The sequence below is a fragment of the Mytilus edulis genome, chromosome 1 (genome assembly GCF_963676685.1).
Source record: "Mytilus edulis chromosome 1, xbMytEdul2.2, whole genome shotgun sequence".
In the NCBI taxonomy this organism is placed as follows: domain Eukaryota; kingdom Metazoa; phylum Mollusca; class Bivalvia; order Mytilida; family Mytilidae; genus Mytilus; species Mytilus edulis.
Window position 1 is genome coordinate 68,217,256 of NC_092344.1, and position 19,166 is coordinate 68,236,421.

The 19,166-nt window shown below is 34.8% G+C and overlaps 1 protein-coding gene across 1 annotated transcript in view; it reads left to right on the forward strand.

Annotated features, from left to right (window-relative positions):
* The first annotated feature begins 3,652 nt into the window (after positions 1 to 3,652).
* LOC139487853 (receptor-type tyrosine-protein phosphatase mu-like) overlaps positions 3,653 to 19,166 on the forward strand; it is a 317,750-nt gene continuing 302,236 nt past the window's right edge. The window contains exon 1 of the mRNA XM_071273046.1: positions 3,653 to 3,747. The gene's annotated coding sequence lies outside the window, so the exon portion shown is untranslated. The remainder of the gene's footprint in view (positions 3,748 to 19,166) is intronic.

Sequence of the window (19,166 nt, forward strand, 5' to 3'; positions counted from 1 at the left end):
TCAAGGCCAAGGTCAAGGTCATGCAGATGGACTTGTTTTTTCTCCTTGAAATAGCTAAATACACAGGAAGTTGATTGGTCTTTTTTTTAACCGGCTGGTTCTAAAGACAATAGTAAAGGTATTTCCAGTTACTGAATGTTTTGGTTGGTTTCTAAAAAAAAAATTTATGTATCAAATATGCATATTCAATTTACCATTTTTTGCATGTGTCATATACAAATATAGTGTCCATATTTGTCCCCAATATCTTACATACGAGGGGATTGCCTTGTTTGAACTGTCAAATGTGTGCACTAGTCCGAATAATCACCCATAGTTATGCCCATGTTTACTGATCTATCTTAAAGGTAAGGTAATGGGTTCGTTGATCCCTTTTATTCAAAAAGAGCTCTTTCCAGGAGAATATCATCAATATATAGACAAAAGGAAGGATGTGGGGAAAGCAACAAATGCGGCAAAATATGACATATAGAACACAAAATGGTTATGGAGTAAACATTCGTGTGACAACAACTCAGACGATACATAAAATATCAGAATAATGAAGAAAAGTTGGTTTCCCTATATACGTGTACCTGCAGTGTTGGTTTACGAGGCGCGTATATGATTTTCATTATTGTGCTTGATATGAAAAATTGACAAAAAATAATATTTTACTTGTGAAAGTAAATCCTGAGCCTGTAATAGCTGCTCTTCTTGTTCCATTTGAATTAATAGAAACAACGCTGTCGCCTTTCTTGTTCTCATATAATCATATGATATGAGCTCAACGTTTTGTGAACGTCTTTCTTAACTGTCGTATTAGACTGACCAGTGCATATCGCGCATAGCACTTTAAATGTATTTTAAGCGCGAAAATTAACTTACATTTAGCTGGATTTATTGCCGTCGTAGTTCCATCTTGTCGCCTTCGTACTTTTATTCGATGGCAACACGACGAGATTACGAGGTCTTCGCGAAGTCGTGTTGCCATCGTATGACCTTCGGGTAGCTTCGTGATTCATTCGTGTAGACATCGTAATGTCAAAACTGCCCGATGGAAACGATGGAAATACGAATGCAATACGATGTTCAAAGGTGCATTCCCGGTGACATTACGATTGTGAGGATGGTGATACGAACTCAATACGAATCCACAACATCGGACGCACCTTCGGGGATTTTTTATCATGTTAAAAAATTTAGAACCCTTCCCGAAGAAGTTGTCCCCGAAGGCTAGAAAAAGTGGCCGATGGTTCTACGATAGTTAAAGATGGCACTACGAATAGCCCGATCTGGATAAGATCAGTCCCGATTTTGAAAATTTCCATAATCGTGTTGCCATCGGCGTAAAAATCGGGACAGTGTGACGCGGGCATTAAGCTGGGGTCACACATTCACGATTTTTACTGTCGTCCTTGACAGGACCATTCCCGATTAAAATTTGTCAAAAGTCTGATCAAGATCCTGTGAATCGTGGATGGAAATTCAAACTTTAATTAGATTAAAAAAATTTTTTTTTTATCACGACAACAATCAGATATTGTTCAGGAAGCGTGGATATTCAACCGTTTCCACGCAAATTTATCCCGATTATCCCGTTCTCAATCCGCTTTTAATCCGATTTGTATCTTTCGCCTGGTAAAATTTGACCGAGTCTGTCACGACTGCGTCTCGATTCTACCGAATGTAATCCGACAGAGATCAGACAGTGACCAGACAGTGAACCGACGCTGACGGAAGTTATCCGTTCGAAAACAGTCGGCATACTCGGGATGATCAGGTGATGTCGGAACGTAATCCTATCACGATCCGCTCTATCGCATTGCAAACGGCTTTGTCTGGTCTCAGTCGTATTGTATTGTCGAGACTCTGACGTGGGTATAATTGACGAATATTGTATTAATAACGGGACTGTTCCGGAATGGTTTCGGCAAAAACGGTTCGCAATCGACAAGATCTGGATGCAATCTGGACTCAATCGGCAAAAAAACAGCAATGAAAATTTCTCCAGATCATTCCCGTTTCACAGGACACCGTCAAGTATACACAAAACATTGTTAGGATTTTGATCCGATACAGCAGAATCTGTCACGACATAGGCACGATTGTAATCCGACTAGACAAAATCGGCTGAGTTTCCCCGAATGTTATGGGACGCACCTAACTGTCGGGGTGCGTCGCCGATCTCTGTAGTAATTTGTTACGAGCTTAAACGACTGCGTTCAGAAAGTGATAGGACATTCCAGATAATTGAGGATAGTAATCCGACTTTTTCACTTTTCGAGTCGTATCGCTGTCTGATCTCAAACGGGAGCAATAATCGGCAATGTGTGAACCCCGCATTAAGGACTAATATCTGATCATTTATGCATAAACTTGAATCAATATGACAAACGGTTTCTCCGTAAAAGTTGTTTTCATTTTCTCCATAAGGTTCTTTGTTAAACCATGTCCGGCTGTGGCAGCCATCTTGGTTTTCCGATCGGCACTAAAGTCATAAAACTTTTGAAGGACCATTATTTGATCATTTACATATCCAGCGCCAGACTTTACATCTCCAGCGCTTGATTTTACATCTCCAGCGCTAGACTTGACATCTCCAGCGCTTGACTTTACATCTTCAGCGCTAGACTTAACATCTACAGCGCTCGACTTTACGTCTCCAGCGCTTGACTTTACATCTTCTGCGCTTGACTTTACATCTTCAGCGCCAGACTTTACATCTCCAGCGCTTGATTTTACATCTCCAGCGCTTGATTTTACATCTTCAGCGGTAGACTTTACATCTTCAGCGCCAGACTTTACATCTCCAGCGCTTGATTTTACATCTCCAGCGCTTGATTTTACATCTTCAGCGGTAGACTTTACATCTCCAGCGCTTGATTTTACATCTCCAGCGCTTGACTTTACATCTCCAGCGCTAGACTTTGCATATATCCAGCGCTAGATTTTACACATCTCCAGCGCTTGACTTGACATCCCCAGCGCTAGACTTTACATCTTAGGCGCTTGACTTTACATCTCCAGCGCTAGACTTTAGATCTCCAGCGCTGGACTTTACATCTTCAGCGCATGACTTTACATCTTCACCGCTGGACTTTACATCTCCAGCGCTAAACTTAACATCTCTAGCGCTAGACTTTATATATTCAGCGCTAGTCTTTACACATCTTCAGCGCAGGACTTTAAAAGACACTTTATAATCTGTGCGAGACCAACATGGCTCCGGAGGTATCGACATATTTGAATCTCATTTTCCAGGTACTAGTAGATCATTTTAAAAATGCAATTATGTATTTGATGTTTGATGTCATACGTTACCAGAGTTTCGTTTCATATCAATATTTATATGGTATTTATGAAATAAGAAATACTCATGATAATGACCAGCAGTGCAAAATATGTATGAAGCATTTCTATTTTATAAAAAAACAGTCACATACATGTATGACGAATGACAAGATCTTTAGCAATTAAAATTAATATAAATGTGCATAATCCTGCTAGACATACGTGACAAAACCCTCTGCATTATAACATTCAGTACTACTTTTTTTACAGTAAATCTTACACCACATGGACAGGTAGTACAACGTACAACTCATCCAGGATATAGTGCACACCTTGCAATCGAAGGACATGCAACTAATAAAAGGGCTGACGGATGTTATATTTCAGCTTCAGGACAAACATACGCATGGTGGGGCCTACAACTACCAGAAGTTGCCTATATGACACACATTTTAATCTATAACATGGAAGAATGTAAGTTATATTATAATTGCATGAAAAGATAAATTTAAATCAAACACTTAGTACATATTTTAGGAGCACATACATTAATATTTCAATATTAATATTTTTTTCAACACATGTCCATACTAATTTTGTACTGAAATCATATAAAAAGAAGGCATATTTTCCTTATTATTTTCATTTAAAAAAGTCGTTCAATGTCAGCTACTAAGCATAGTTTCGAGGCTTCGTTAGTGTTATTTATTTTCAAACAACGCATTTCTGAACATTTATCCAACCAAATACAAAAATATCAAAAGAATGGTCAAATAACATTTTCAATTTTTCTGGTTCTCTAAAAATAAATAACACATTTTTTTTAACAATTACTATATCGTGCACAAATTAAAGCTATGTACTGTCTGTTTTTGACAAATTCATTACTTTTTTTGTGAAGAATATCAACTGATTTAAAAAGTAACGAAATTAGAATAACACTCTGTTTTCGTGCGTCCGGAGCGTTTTACTTGACTTAACCCCAAACGATCAAAACTAAACTTTTGTAAGTCAGGGGTTTATAAATACATGTATGTACGAAGTTTAGGAGCTAAACCTATAATAACATCGCACTTGGGCTTATTTTTAACTGAATAAAATTGAAAATGGAAATGGGGAATGTGTCAGAGACGACAACCCGACCAAAGAGCAGAATACAGACCACGGCCACAAATCGGTCTTTAACTCAGCCAGCAAATCTCGCACCCGTAGGCGTGCTTCAGGTGGCCCAATTAACAAAAATTTGAACTAGTTCAATGAAAATGGACATCATACTACATTACGATTTTAAAGCATGTCTCATCTGAAAGCATTTATAATCTTGTTAGTAGACGTTCTTTAATAATATATATGTTGTAGAATCTCGAAGTATAGCTCTGATATTTTTTCCTCAGATATAACTAAAGATATATATAACTAAAGACCTGAATTAAAAGTCCATCAGTGTGTAATTAGGTTATGTTCGGAGACCACAGTAATTTCATATTGCATATCTTTATGACAATGAATGAATATTCAAAAATCCCACGTGCGCTTTCTTAAAAATATTTTTACAGTGTGTTGTACTACTTTTGGGTGAAATTATATCAGGATTATAGAAAACACCATCAGCTCTAGTTCAATATATGGACAATTTTACATTGAAATAATTTGACAGCTTCGATTCTGAAGTGCAAATTTTTAACCCTTTTCAGCTGGACCAAATCACTACTTTACTTTAAAATGCATGACCCAAATTTGTTTACAATGTAAATTCACTTCTACTTGCTATTTGAGGCATAAGACACGGAGAAATAAATTTGGAAGGGGTTTTAAATATATTGACAAGTAACACACATTCCACACTAGGGACTATATTCGTAAAATCAAGGGACGATAACTGTGGTGACGTCGTGGTCATGTAAATCACGTGATCTATATTGCTTTTCGTCCGGGTCTAATATTTCCAATACGGACTGGTAATTGATCCTGAATTACATGTAAACATATACAGTGGAGAACACTTCTAACCTCTCATTAGAACTGTCAGAATATTCTGTCATAGAACTGTTCTAACCTGTCCTAGAACAGTTCTACCTAGAACTGTTCTAAGTAGAACTGTCAGAATCAGTTCTAGGTAGAACTGACTAAATCAGTTCTAGATAGAACTGTCATGATCAGTTCTAGGGTAGAACTGTCTAAATCAGTTCTAGGTAGAACTGTCCAAATCACTTCTAACCGTAGAACTGTCAGCAGAACTGACTAAATCAGTCAGGACTGTAGAACAGTTCTAAATGACGTCACTGCAGTAAGGGCACTTTAGAATTTAGAAGAAATAAATCACTTCCAATTACTTTGCTATATATTAAATAGCAGATTTTCTATATTTTTTACTGATCAAACGACTTTTATTACGTTACATGTACAAATATCGAAGTGAATAGAAGGTTATCCAACTCATCGGAGATATTTTTATAAGATTGCATACGGAAACATCATTGTTTTATACGTTTCTTCGTTCCCCGTTTTTAACAGTCTCTTCCTAAATAAAACTACGAAAGCCGAGAAGGCTCACCAATAATTCAGAATTCAACATTCGGAATTCAGAATTCAGTATTCGGAATTCAGAATTCAGAATTCGGAATTCAGAATTCACAGAATTCGGAATTCAGAATTCGGAAATATTCGTTTTATAATGTTATAAACTTAGTTATTATTGTAATAATTACTATTTGTTTTCATTGTGATATGAAAATTTAATACCTGTCTTTATATCATCTACACTCCTTCTTATATAAAGAAATTATATTTATTTGTCCATGGCATAATCTATATAGGAGGGTTTGCTTTCATTTCATCTTTGTGTGTTTACTGGTTTTAAATCGACCCCTGTAATCCTATGGTTATAACTTCCACCCTTACCTCCATCCCAACATACATGTACACCACTACGCTGTTTATATTCCTTGTCTTTATTTACTCTCTAAAAACATTCATGTTCATCAAACCCAGAAAATATCTTATTTCGAACAAAAAGCGAAAATCCGATTAGCGTTAAAATTAAATATAGAATTACATAAAAGGTAGTAAAAGGTTTTTCATGATCGAAAGATAATTTCTCTGGCAAAACTTTGTAAAAAAAGTATTCTCAATTATCCGTATTTTGACATGTAGATACGGACCTCCATATAGTTTATATCTATAATTTGAAAGGGATTATTTAAGGGGAAAAGGCAAGGCGACAAACAGGTGACGCAGATTCTAGCACTTTTCTAGCTTTGGGCTTGCTCTCTCTCAACACTATATTACATGCCTATGAGTCTAACTACAATCCCTTTTTTGTCATTTGCCCTTGTAGGGAAAACGGTAGTATTTAATTTTCCCAGCATTAGGTTGGCCTTTTGTGTACCCAAGGCAGGTGAAGGAAGTCAAATTAGGAGCGCTGTGATTGGATGTAAGGGTACAATATATTTTTTATTTATCTATGAATAACTACAGTGTGTATATTTACAACATAAATTTTGAAACCTATTGAAATATTTTCTAGAGAATTATTTGAAAAGACTTGTAAAATTTCACAAATTTGGTGCAAAATGACGGTGGGCATGGATAACATAAACAAGCTCCGTTGGAAGTTGGTCATGATACTATTTGGCTTTAATTTTTAAAACACAATAATAAAGTACTAACACAACATATAACTGTTTTATCCAGGTTTTTATCTTAAAAAGTTGTAAATTTAGAAAATGTTAATATTGTCGCCTATGGCAGAATAAATAGTACCGTTTTCCCTGTATAAACGCGGGTGTTGCTAAACGGCGGAAACGGAAAACGGAACGGAAACGGAAAAACGGAAAAAGAAAGAATTAACATTTTGTTGCTGTTGTTATTTTATCTACATGCAGTCAGGAATCTACTTCGTCAAAATTATCTCCCCATTACGCCAGTTCATTTTCTCAATCGTAGAAATGAAAGCCATTGTAGGGATGACGCGATTCCAATTTTGCTCTTGAAAACCGATAAATTTATCCACATAGCACCATTACCATCCTTATATGTCAGTTGTATTTTAAAAGACAAATGTATCTATTAGCTAATGAGCACCAGTTAATGATCTTGTCTGCATTGATTCAACTTAAAACTATTGTCTGATCAGTTGTCTACGGAAGCCGATAAGGGCCATTACAAAAAAAAAAAATTATGTCGTAATTTCGACATAACATGACGTTATTACGACATCGCTATGTCGTACGACATCGCTATGTCGTAATTTCGCGCATAACATGTCGTAATAACGACATCGCTATGTCGTTATTTTGACATAACATGTCGTTAAAACGACATCGCTATGTCGTAATTTCGACATATCATGTCGTAGTAACGACATCGCTATATATAAAATAATATGTATTATGATTGCCAAGAAACTAAATGACATAGAAATTAACAACTATAGGTCATCATAATGCCCCCAATAAATAGAAAAGCCCCCGCATAGTCAGCTATAAAAGAGAGAGGAAAGATACCAGAGGGAGGGTCCCCGAAATGTTGTGTGACAGAGTGTTATTAATTAATTATTAGTTCCCTTGGTAAAACTCCAAATTTCATATTTAATGTATTTCATTGTTAAATATTTTACATGAAGCTTAATAAGTATATATTTGTAAATCTATCCGTTAGGCGTCCGTTTTGTACGGTACTCGTCCGTTTCGTTTCCGTTTTGTATCTGTTACGTGTCCGTTATACATCCGTTGGATGTCTGGTTGATAAATTCACCAACGGACTTCTACCGGACGTTTAACGGATAAAACGGATGTTGAACGGATGAGAAACGGACTTCTACCGGACGTATAACGGATAAAACGGATGATGAACGGATCTGAAACGAATAAATGCCAATTGCAAATTTCGCGTCAGAAATGCCAAGTATTGGTATGTCAGATTTCTTAAGATTCATGAATTCTTATTATTCATAATCGATCTTAGAGTATAGGCATGTCTTCACAATCAAGCAGTTCTTATTCAGGCCAGACACTGCCCTTTGGCGGAAATTTGAAGAACAAACCAAAACCAGTTACAAAGAAACATTTTGAATATTTATGCGATTTACATGTATTATTATTGTCGCCTTTGATTTTTCCATATATCTTGTTCATCTGTTTTATCCGGTACGCTTCCGTTAGATGTCCGTTTAATGCGGTGCTCGTCCGTTGGATGTACGTTCGACATCCGTTCTGTCCGGTACGTGTCCGTTTCTCGTACGTTGCATATCCGGTGTGTGTCCGTTATGCATCAGTTACACGTCCGTTTTATTCGGTCAGTACATCAACGGACTCCCAACGGATAACAATTTTGTCAACGGACAACTTTTATGTTCATCCGTTAGGCGTCCGTTCGTGCTATCCGGTAAGGTGTGACCGAGGCTTAAATAAGCGCCAACTACATAAAATTGAGAATGGAAATGGGGAATGTGCCAAAGAGACAACAACCCGACCATAGAAAAAAACAACAGCATGCAGAAGGTCACCAACAGGTCTTCAATGTAGCGAGAAATTCCCGCACCCGGAGGCGTCCTTCAGCTGGCCCCTAAACAAATATATACTAGTTCAGTGATAATGAACACCATACTAATTTCCAAATTGTACACAAGAAACTAAAATTAAATAATACAAGACTAACAAAGGCCAGAGGCTCCTGACTTGGGACAGGCGCAAACATGCGGCGAGGTTAAACATGTTTGTGAGATCTCAACCCTCCCCTTATACCTCTAGCCAATGTAGAAAAGTAAACGCATAACAATACGCACATTAAAATTCAGTACATGGCTTGTTGTAAAAAAGTAATAAGGGTGAATTGAAGTATTGATTACTTGATTTTAGCTATTTCTACGTTCAAACGTTGGGCACCATGTTCCTACATGTTTTGGCCATATTTCTGCAAAAAAAATTGTTTTAGGGACCAAATTTGGTCAAATTTTACTCTTTTTGCCTCAGATCCACAGTACCTAAAATAGCTATTAGCTCTCATATTTTATACTGTATTTTACCGTATATGATTTACTTTAATAAATATATTTTTATAAAGCATATTCTGTTGCTCATTTAATGATAAACTATGTAAAGCTATCTGCCATAATAAATGAGCTGTTCATAACTGAAATTTGGTCATTTTGAGGTAAATTTTTCCTTGGTTTCTTAGGAAATTTATGTTCCTTAGCAACCGACAAGAAGGACTGGGATGATTAAGATTTTTAACTGATTTTTATGAATAATGCAACTAACTTTGATGTTAGAGGTAGTTTTTCTATTACACTATTTTTTTTATGTGGCCAGCTGTTGGTTGATGCATACAGAGAATGTTAAAAACCAACGTTAAACAAGAACTGAAACATTCGAAGAGCTGTATGACCAAAAAGAACATAATTGATGGAGAGTTGTCTTATTGGCACTCATACCACATCTTCGTATATCTATATCGGTATCGACCAAGTGCTGTAATAATTGGAAACAACACTGTCTAAATCTGTGCGTCCAGAGCGCTTTTCTGGATTTACCTTCACCATAAACGCCCAAAAGCCGAACATGTAAAAGCAAAAGATGTACAAAAAAGTCATGTATAAAATTCGATACACTCAAAGAGCTATGTTATGAAAGGATTTAGGACGTTTTTAGAAATTATTTAGATTACACATTATCACTGGTATCAGTATCCCTACATAAAATTGAGAATGGATACAGGGAATGTATGGTAGAGTCTGATTAATATCTATTCTGGCTAGTGAGAATTTAGTAAAATTTGGTAAATTTTATACATTATACAGTGGTCCCCAAAGGATTCAAACAGAATAAATAACAGTATGATGGACCCCCTGAGGCCCTTTGATAGATGTCACATCAATATCAAAAGTGACAAGATACCTACAATACCAGTGATAATGTGTAATCTAAATAATCTTAATAAATGGCAAAGATTGAAACCTGAACCTGATACATCACCACTACAAACAATTCTGTGTTGTCATGTTTTCACAACAGTATAAATGTGTAAATAAAAAATACTTTAAACAAATTAAACCTCAGACTTTTCCTTGATAAAATTGAATGTGGTCAGTCGCTTAACAACAATAAAGCTACATGTATTAACAGTCACAAGCTTCATTTTAATATCCTTTTAAATCATAAAAAGTCATAAATTGAAAAGATGAAAGAGGTGTGGTCAGCTACCTAACAGCAATTAACAATCACCAGCTTCATTTTCATATCCTGACCTTTAGGCCAACTAAAATTAATTAGATTTTCATCCAAATTTTTGAAAAAAATGGGGCGGGTGGGAGGATTTTTATATTTTAATTTTTATTTCTTATGAAACCCTCTTGTGACTTGTTCTTCATATATGCAAGTGTAATAATAAGCTTTAATATATCATGTATATAGATGTATAAGGAATCGTATACAATTTTTCAAAGGTAAATAAATACCTCTGATTGGCAACCACTGTTCCCCATGTAATTGCTGCTTTAGAAACCTTTTTTTAGTAGACAGCAAAAACAGAGAAATGCTCTCTTCAGTTCGACTACCTTCACAAAATTTATTTGTCTTTCTAAGCTATGTTTTTTTTTGTCTCCATAAAATGAAACAAATATGCATTGGTATGCAATAATTGAATTATGAGTACAGAATAAAATGAAAACTCAAACAGTTTTGAAAATTATAGGGTTGGTGTTTTTAAGATTCTTCTTGTAGATGCAAATATGATTAAGATGTAAACCACGAACTTAACAAAAAAGAAGAAGTTGTTTAATGACTCTATTGAGGATACTGGGACAGAAGGTGTTTGCTGTTTGTCAACAAAAAAACAATGGCCATGGGTAAACCTAAGTGTATGTTTGCCGACTTTTTGAACTCATTATAGTTACTGTCATAAATCTGTCATAAAACAAGTTCGTGCTTGTGTCAATTTTTTTTTAATCCAGTTATGTTTTTGTACCAATGTGTTTCAAGTTCTTTCTCTTTGGATATAATTCACAGTCCAAAATTTCTGCCACAAAGTCATTTTATCAATAAAAAATCAACGGTTTTCTAACCACAGAAATTTGTGTCATGCCGCGATTTGCGTTCTTGGACACAGCGTATTACTTGTAAACCGATTATTTTATACCCTTGTCGTAATCAATCTCTATTCTCGGTAGATGATTTTGTCATCATAGAGCTGCAGAATCATTTTAAATTACTCGAAGAAATAAAAGGTGGACCTTAAATCCTATGGCAGCTAGCCAGATCCGGAAAAAATCCCGTTTTTGGTTTTTGGTTTTAGTCTTATTTTGTAACTCTTCAATATAAAGATATAAAAGTATTTGTATACATAATATTGTCAGAATTTTTAAATATAATCATGGTTTAGAATTTTATTTACTTAATTTACCAGATGATTTGAAAAAAGCCTTATGCAATTTTAGATGTCTAAATCATCGACTCCCTATTGAAAGGGGTCGCTTTTGGGGTATAGAACGTGACGACAGAATTTGTGACATTTGTAACAAAAACCAATTAGGTGATGAATATCATTATTTATTTAATTGTACTTTTTTCAATAATGAAAGGAAATCTTTATTACCTTGTAATCTTATTACCAATCATAATACTGACAAATTTTATGAATTATTTAATTCCGACTCTTACAATGTTGTTCTTAAAATTGCAAAATTTTGTAAAATTGTACTATCTGTTGTTAATTAAACTAATATTGTTTCAACCATTAATATGTCCATTTGAAGTTTACTGTCTTCCTTTAAATGCATTACTTTTTCAAATGTATATATGTTAATGAATGTTTATAATGTTCACTGCATTACTTTGATACTTTGTTATTTGTTATATTATGAATACTTATGTAGTATTTGTTATTGTTCACATACCCCTGTTGGGGTCTTTGAGAAATAAAAAACTTGAAAACTTGAAACTTGAAACTTGTTACTCCAAATGAAGATAATTTTTATTAGCGATTCTAGATTGTGTGGCGTTGAAAGAATTAATTTGGGATCCCACAGAAATATTGTCAGAAGAATAAACTATCACTGTGTTCCTGGTTTGAAGTTGGGTGACGTAAAGCGATACGTGAGGAGTGAAAACTTTAAAAAAACTTTGCAATCAGAGCCGCGTTGTGGTCTTTCTGAGTGTCGGGATAAATAACATCCCTGAGGATATTTATGGAAGAACTGGAGAGGACTTAGATGTATTATACAAACGAATCGTAAAGAAGTTCAACCAAATTGAAATAGCAGTGAAGACAGTGGCTTTTAATGCCAAAGTTGTAATAGCAACAAGTCCACATACCCTTGCATAGGGCCCTAAGACAGCACAGAGGAAGGAGAGGAAGTGTTTTTTCTTATAATAAACTTCGTGATGGTTTACATCCAGATCATGATTTGAAAAAACATTGGATGGAAATGATAGTCTCAAGACTGGAGCAGTGTATATAATGTATATGAACCATTAAAAGACTTGTATTAAACATGATATTAGTACACGTATAACAAAAATGTTGTTTGCTATTTTAATATAAAAAAAAAAAACACCAATGAACCCTCTATCAAACAAAGCTATATTTGTGCTCCTCGTCCTTATTAACATGTCAACATGAATGCTGCTATGGACACAAGGTCCTTACTTGTGTTATTCATGTTAGAAATTCCTACCAACATGACCAAAAAATACATTTAAGCAATATAAATATTTTGATCCCTTTTTCATAAATTATTAAGAGTAATAGCCTTTTTAAAAAAAAAAGCCAAGACAAGTATCTCACGACCATTTTGGATGAGACTTCATGGACTCATCATATTTTATGTACAAAATGTATTTAGAACAAATCACATGGAGCAATATAAAAATAAGACGATGTTTTATATGATTGCCAATGAGGCAACTCTCCACCAGAGACCAAATGACATAGAACTGAACAACTACAGGTCACAGTATGGCCATCAAGTTCATCAGTGAAATATACATGTATATAATCAAAATAATTTAATAGTCATTTTTTAGTAAAATGTTTGAAAGAGTTTGATGAAAATAAGTTTTCATTTTCTTTTGGTATACAACTTCACATTTAAAATATTATGCCTTTGTATATTGATTGTTGGTGTAAGTTAATAGTCAGTTATTATGAAATGGCTTTGTCACATTGTGTATTGAGGACTGCTTCAACATGTACATGTACAATGTATCCTGGCTTTGTACTATTCTCCACATGTAATATATAATAATATGTTATCATAAACACATTACCTGGGTAGCTGGATTATGATTTCTATGATCATATGTTAGTTACAAAGGTACCAGGATTATAATTTAGTACGCCAGACGCACATTTCGTTTACATAAGACTCATCAGTGACGTTCATATCAAAATATTAAAAAGCCAAACAAAAACAAAGTTGAAGAGCATTGAAGATCCAAAATTCCAAAAAGTTGTGCCAAATAAGGCTAAGGTAATCTAAAAAAAATGTATGCCTGCATTTACCTTAATCTGGGTAGCTGGATTATGATTTCTATGATCAAATGTTGGCATTGACCTTTATCTGGGTAGCTTGTTTATGATTTCTATGAACATATGTTGGCTTTGACCTATATCTGGGTAGCTTGATTATATTCCATATCATCATGTATTATCATTGACCTTTACCTGGGTAGCTGGATTATTTCTACATATCATATGTTGGCATTGAACTTTATCTGGGTAGCTGGATTATGATTTCTATGATCATGTTTTGACATTGACCTTTATCCGGGTAGCTGGATTATGATTTCTATGATCACGTTTTGACATTGACATTTATCCGGGTAGCTGGATTATGATTTCTATGATCATATTTTGGCATTGACCTTAATCCGGGTAGCTGGATTATGATTTCTATGATCATATGTTGGCATTGATCTTTATCTGGGCAGCTGGATTATGATTTCTATGAACATATGTTGGCATTGACCTTTATCTGGGTAGCTGGATTATGATTTCTATGATCATATGTTGGCATTGACCTTTATCTGGGTAGCTGAATTATGATTTCTAGGATCATATGTTGGCTTTGACCTTTATCTGGGTAGCTGGATTATGATTTCTATGATCATATTTTGGCATTTGACCTTTTTCTGGGTAGCTGGATTATGATTTCTATGATCATGTGCTGGCATTGATCTTTATCTGGGTAGCCGGATTATGATTTCTATGATCATATTTTGGCATTGACCTTAATCCGGGTAGCTGGATTATGATTTCTATGAACATATGTTGGCATTGACCTTTATCCGTGTAGCTGGATTATGATTTCTATGAACATATGTTGGCTTTGACCTTTATCTGGGTAGCTGGATTATGATTTCTATGATCATATTTTGGCATTGACCTTAATCCGGGTAGCTGGATTATGATTTCTATGAACATATGTTGGCATTGACCTTTATCCGTGTAGCTGGATTATGATTTCTATGAACATATGCTGGCATTGACCTTTTTCTGGGTAGCTGGATTATGATTTCTATGATCATGTGCTGGCATTGATCTTTATCTGGGTAGCCGGATTATGATTTCTATGATCATATTTTGGCATTGACCTTAATCCGGGTAGCTGGATTATGATTTCTATGAACATATGTTGGCATTGACCTTTATCCGTGTAGCTGGATTATGATTTCTATAGATATAGGAAGATGTGGTGTGAGTGCCAATGAGACAACTCTCCATACAAATAACAATTTAAAAAGTAAACCATTATAGGTTAAAGTACGGCCTTCAACACGGAGCCTTAGCTCACACCGAACAACAAGCTATAAAGGGCCCCAAAATTACTAGTGCAAAACCATTCAAACGGGAAAACCAACGGTCCAATCTATACAAACAAAACGAGAAACGAGAAACACGTATATATTACATAAACAAACGACAACTACTGTATATCAGATTCATGTTGGCTTTGACCTTTATCTGGGTAGCTGGATTATGATTTCTATGATCATATTTTGGCATTGACCTTAATCTGGGTAGCTGGATTATGTTTTCTATAATCATATTTTGGCATTGACCTTTATCCGGGTAGCTGGATTATGATTTCTATGAACATATGTTGGCATTGATCTTTATCTGGGTAGCTGGATTATGATTTCTATGATCATATGTTGGCATTGATCTTTATCTGGGTAGCTGGATTATGATTTCTATGATCATATGTTGGCATTGATCTTTATCTGGGTGGCTGGATTATGATTTCTATGATCATTTAGGCATTGACCTTAATCCGGGTAGCTGGATTATGTTTTCTATGATCATATGTTGGCATTGATCTTTATCCGGGTAGCTGGATTATGATTTCTATGAACATATGTTGGCTTTGACCTTTATCTGGGTAGTTGGATTATGATTTCTATGATCATATGTTGGCATTGATTTTTATTCGGGTAGCTGGATTATGTTTTCTATGATCATATGTTGGCATTGATCTTTATCCGGGTAGCTGGATTATGATTATGATTATGACCAAAATTTAAAACAGGAAGTTATGAAGGAAACGAAATTTTTGACGGTTACCGGAAACGGAAATGAACAAAATCCGGAAATCGTAATTTTTTGAAAATAAAAAAAATTGGGGCGGGACGATTTCGGAGAGGCGGGCGGGGATGAAAATCTATCAATTAATTTTAATTGGCCTTATAAATGTCATTTAAATTGAAGAGATAAAAAATGTTAGCATAAATATGATTTGTATTTTTCTGCGGCATGAGAGTATTTTAATCATCTACTATAATATATCTTCATCCTCTATCACACAATATGTAAGGACAAATGTAACATTAGTTCTAGTCTAGTTAAGTTTGGAGAACCTAAAGTGTCTGAAGCATAATAATGAGTCGTGTTTATTGCAATGGATTTAGTACATGTGTTTTACAATTTATTATAGTTCATTTCATTTTTTATTTTATTTTCAGTTTCCAGTTGGCATGCTTCCTGTTGTTGTTGGAATTAATTTTGATTTGTCACAATAAGGGGAAGTGCTAGTATGTTGATTTCAATATAACATCTTGGACTTCTTCTCTTGTTTCAATTTCATTTTCATCACATTTACTGTCCCAGTTGGCTAATAGATAAGTATGAATATGGTGATCTCTGGTCAACGTTCAAACAAAAGTAAGTGTATTCTTATATTTTATGATATGTATGAAATGAGACTTATTGATTGCAACAGAGAAGCTAGTTGTTTTTCTTCTAATATGAATGATACTAAACATGAGAAAACTATATTTTAATTTTCCAAATGTAGTGCCATATTTTATTTTTACTCCAGATTGAGAGCTTATGACAGAAATGCAAACTTCCGAGGTGTTCCTGTTAACTTGCCAGAACCATTAGAGCCACAGTGGCCTTTGACAAGATTCCAACAGTTACGGCCGGAACATAAAATCATGCTACCAAAAGTTACTATAGAACAAATAGAGGGATACTTCCTATATCGGATGGCGGAAGATCGACAGGCTAGTGGGGATATAAAGGCGTTTGAAAAAGGGAAAAAAATGTTTGAATCACATAGAATTTTAGCCTGCAGCTTCTATCAGAGTGGTCAATACACTTTCTTAAGTGGAATTGTTGGTGCAGCAATAAACATAAGGTTCCATTAAATTAGAAATTCAGACATTTAACACTTTATATCATTTATTTTACTAATAGGGGGATTTGACTGCATATGATCATCACACATTTGCTGCATAAATTATAATTATTTTTGTAATTCCTTCAGTTTCTTCAAATAATATACTAGTATCTGAAAGTCTCTATTACATGTTAGTGCGTACAAACAAATAATATAGTCGATAAATTTGTCATTAAACTCTGTGCAAATTTCTTGAATTCAAATATTTTATGTCCACACATACATTGGACCAGTTATTTAAATCCACCACAGTTCAACTTCATACATGTATGTAGTGGATATACAAAAATGTATATTCCATTCTCAATTTTATGACTTTTATAAAGGACCTTCAACAATGATAAAATTCCACATTAAATATGTGAAATAATTCAAATCTTAAATATAGTGGCCTCATTTATAACAAAACATTTATGAAAAACACATATAAGGCTTTCTTAAATTTTATGAATGCATGCTTTTAAGTGTTGATACTATTGTGAAAGTAATACAATTCCTTCTACCTGTACAACTATAAAATTAAAATTGATAGATGTACTGGGGAACCATTAAATTCTCACTGTGAATGCCCAGCAGGAAAAGGACCACATGGTACATGCAAACATATTGCTGCTGTCATGATGATGCTGATGCACTTTATTCAAACAGGAGACGTACAGGTGGAAAAGTGCTGCACAGAAAACCTCCAGACTTTTCACAAACCTAAAGCTTTCTACAATGGTATTGGTATTGTAACGTAGTTCAAAACTCTAGAACAAGAGTACACACACTGAAATGTCTTACCTTCTTTACTAATCATTGAAATTATGTTGATACTCTTAAATAGAAAGCTTTATTACAACTGTCACATATGAACCATGAAAATAAGGTCAAGGTCAGATGAACCATGCCAGGCAGACATGTACAGCTAAAAATGCTTCCATACAACAAATACAGTTGACCTATTGCTTATAGTTTAGGGAAAATAGACCAAAACAAAAAAACTTAACACTGAGCAATGAACCGTGAAAACGAGGTCAAGGTAAAAATAAAACCTGCGCGACTGACATATAGATCATAAAATATTTCCATACACCAAATATAGTGGACCTATGGCATATAGTATTAAATAAAAAGACCAAAACTCAAAAACTTAAATTTGACCACTGAACCATGAAAATGATGTCAAGGTCAGATGACATCTGCCAGTTGGACATGTACACCTTGCAGTCCTTCCATACACCTAATATACTAGACCTATTGCTTATAGTTTCAGAGATATGGACTTGACCACCAAAACTTAACCTTGTTGAATGATCCATGAAATGAGGTTGAGTTCAAGTGAAAACTGTCTGAGGGACATGAGGACCTTGCAAGCTATGCACATACCAAATATAGTTATCCTATTATAAGAGAGAATTCAACATAACAAAAAATCTGAACTTTATTTTCAAGTGGTCACTGAACCATGAAAATGAGGTCAAGGACATTGGACATGTGACTGACGAAAACTTCGTAACATGAGGCATCTATATACAAAGTATGAAGCATCCTATCTTCCACTTTCTAAAATATAAAGCTTTTTTAAAGAAGTTAGCTATCACTGCCACCGCATCATTATCCCTATGTCCAGCTTTCTGCAACAAAAGTTGGAGACTGGACAGGGCCGTAACTAGCCCCTTTTAATATTGAGGCAAAATATATTTGCCGAGCGTAGCGAGGCGAAAAAATTTTGGCGAGGGGTCTGGGGGCCGCTTAAGGCCCCCAGAAGCTCTGAGAAAAATAGCGCAAACTTGTGCATTCTGAGCGTTTCCCGGACTCTTTCTTACATAGAAACGCAAATCATTTTTAGCTTTTTTCTCGACAATATTCTAGTCTCAAAGCAAAAACATAGATTCATTGTTATTTAAGACTTTAAAGTTTTAGGGAAATTCAAAACATTAAAAGACCGATATGTAGGATAAAGCAAAAATCGTAATTCTCATAATCGTTAATACCGGATCTGTCTGTCTGTTCTTGTCTTGTAGTGTGCTGACTTGAGATTTTTTATGACTAGATTTAAATGTAGTGACAGTCATTAGTGCAGTAATATACGTTAAATACTAGTCCACACTAGGGACCATATTGACCTTGTTTTACGGTATTTATGATTCTATCATTATTGAAGACCCTCCAGCAACTATCAAGATGAAGAACAGGAATAAAAAATCTGACCATTGATCATTTGTATTTTGTT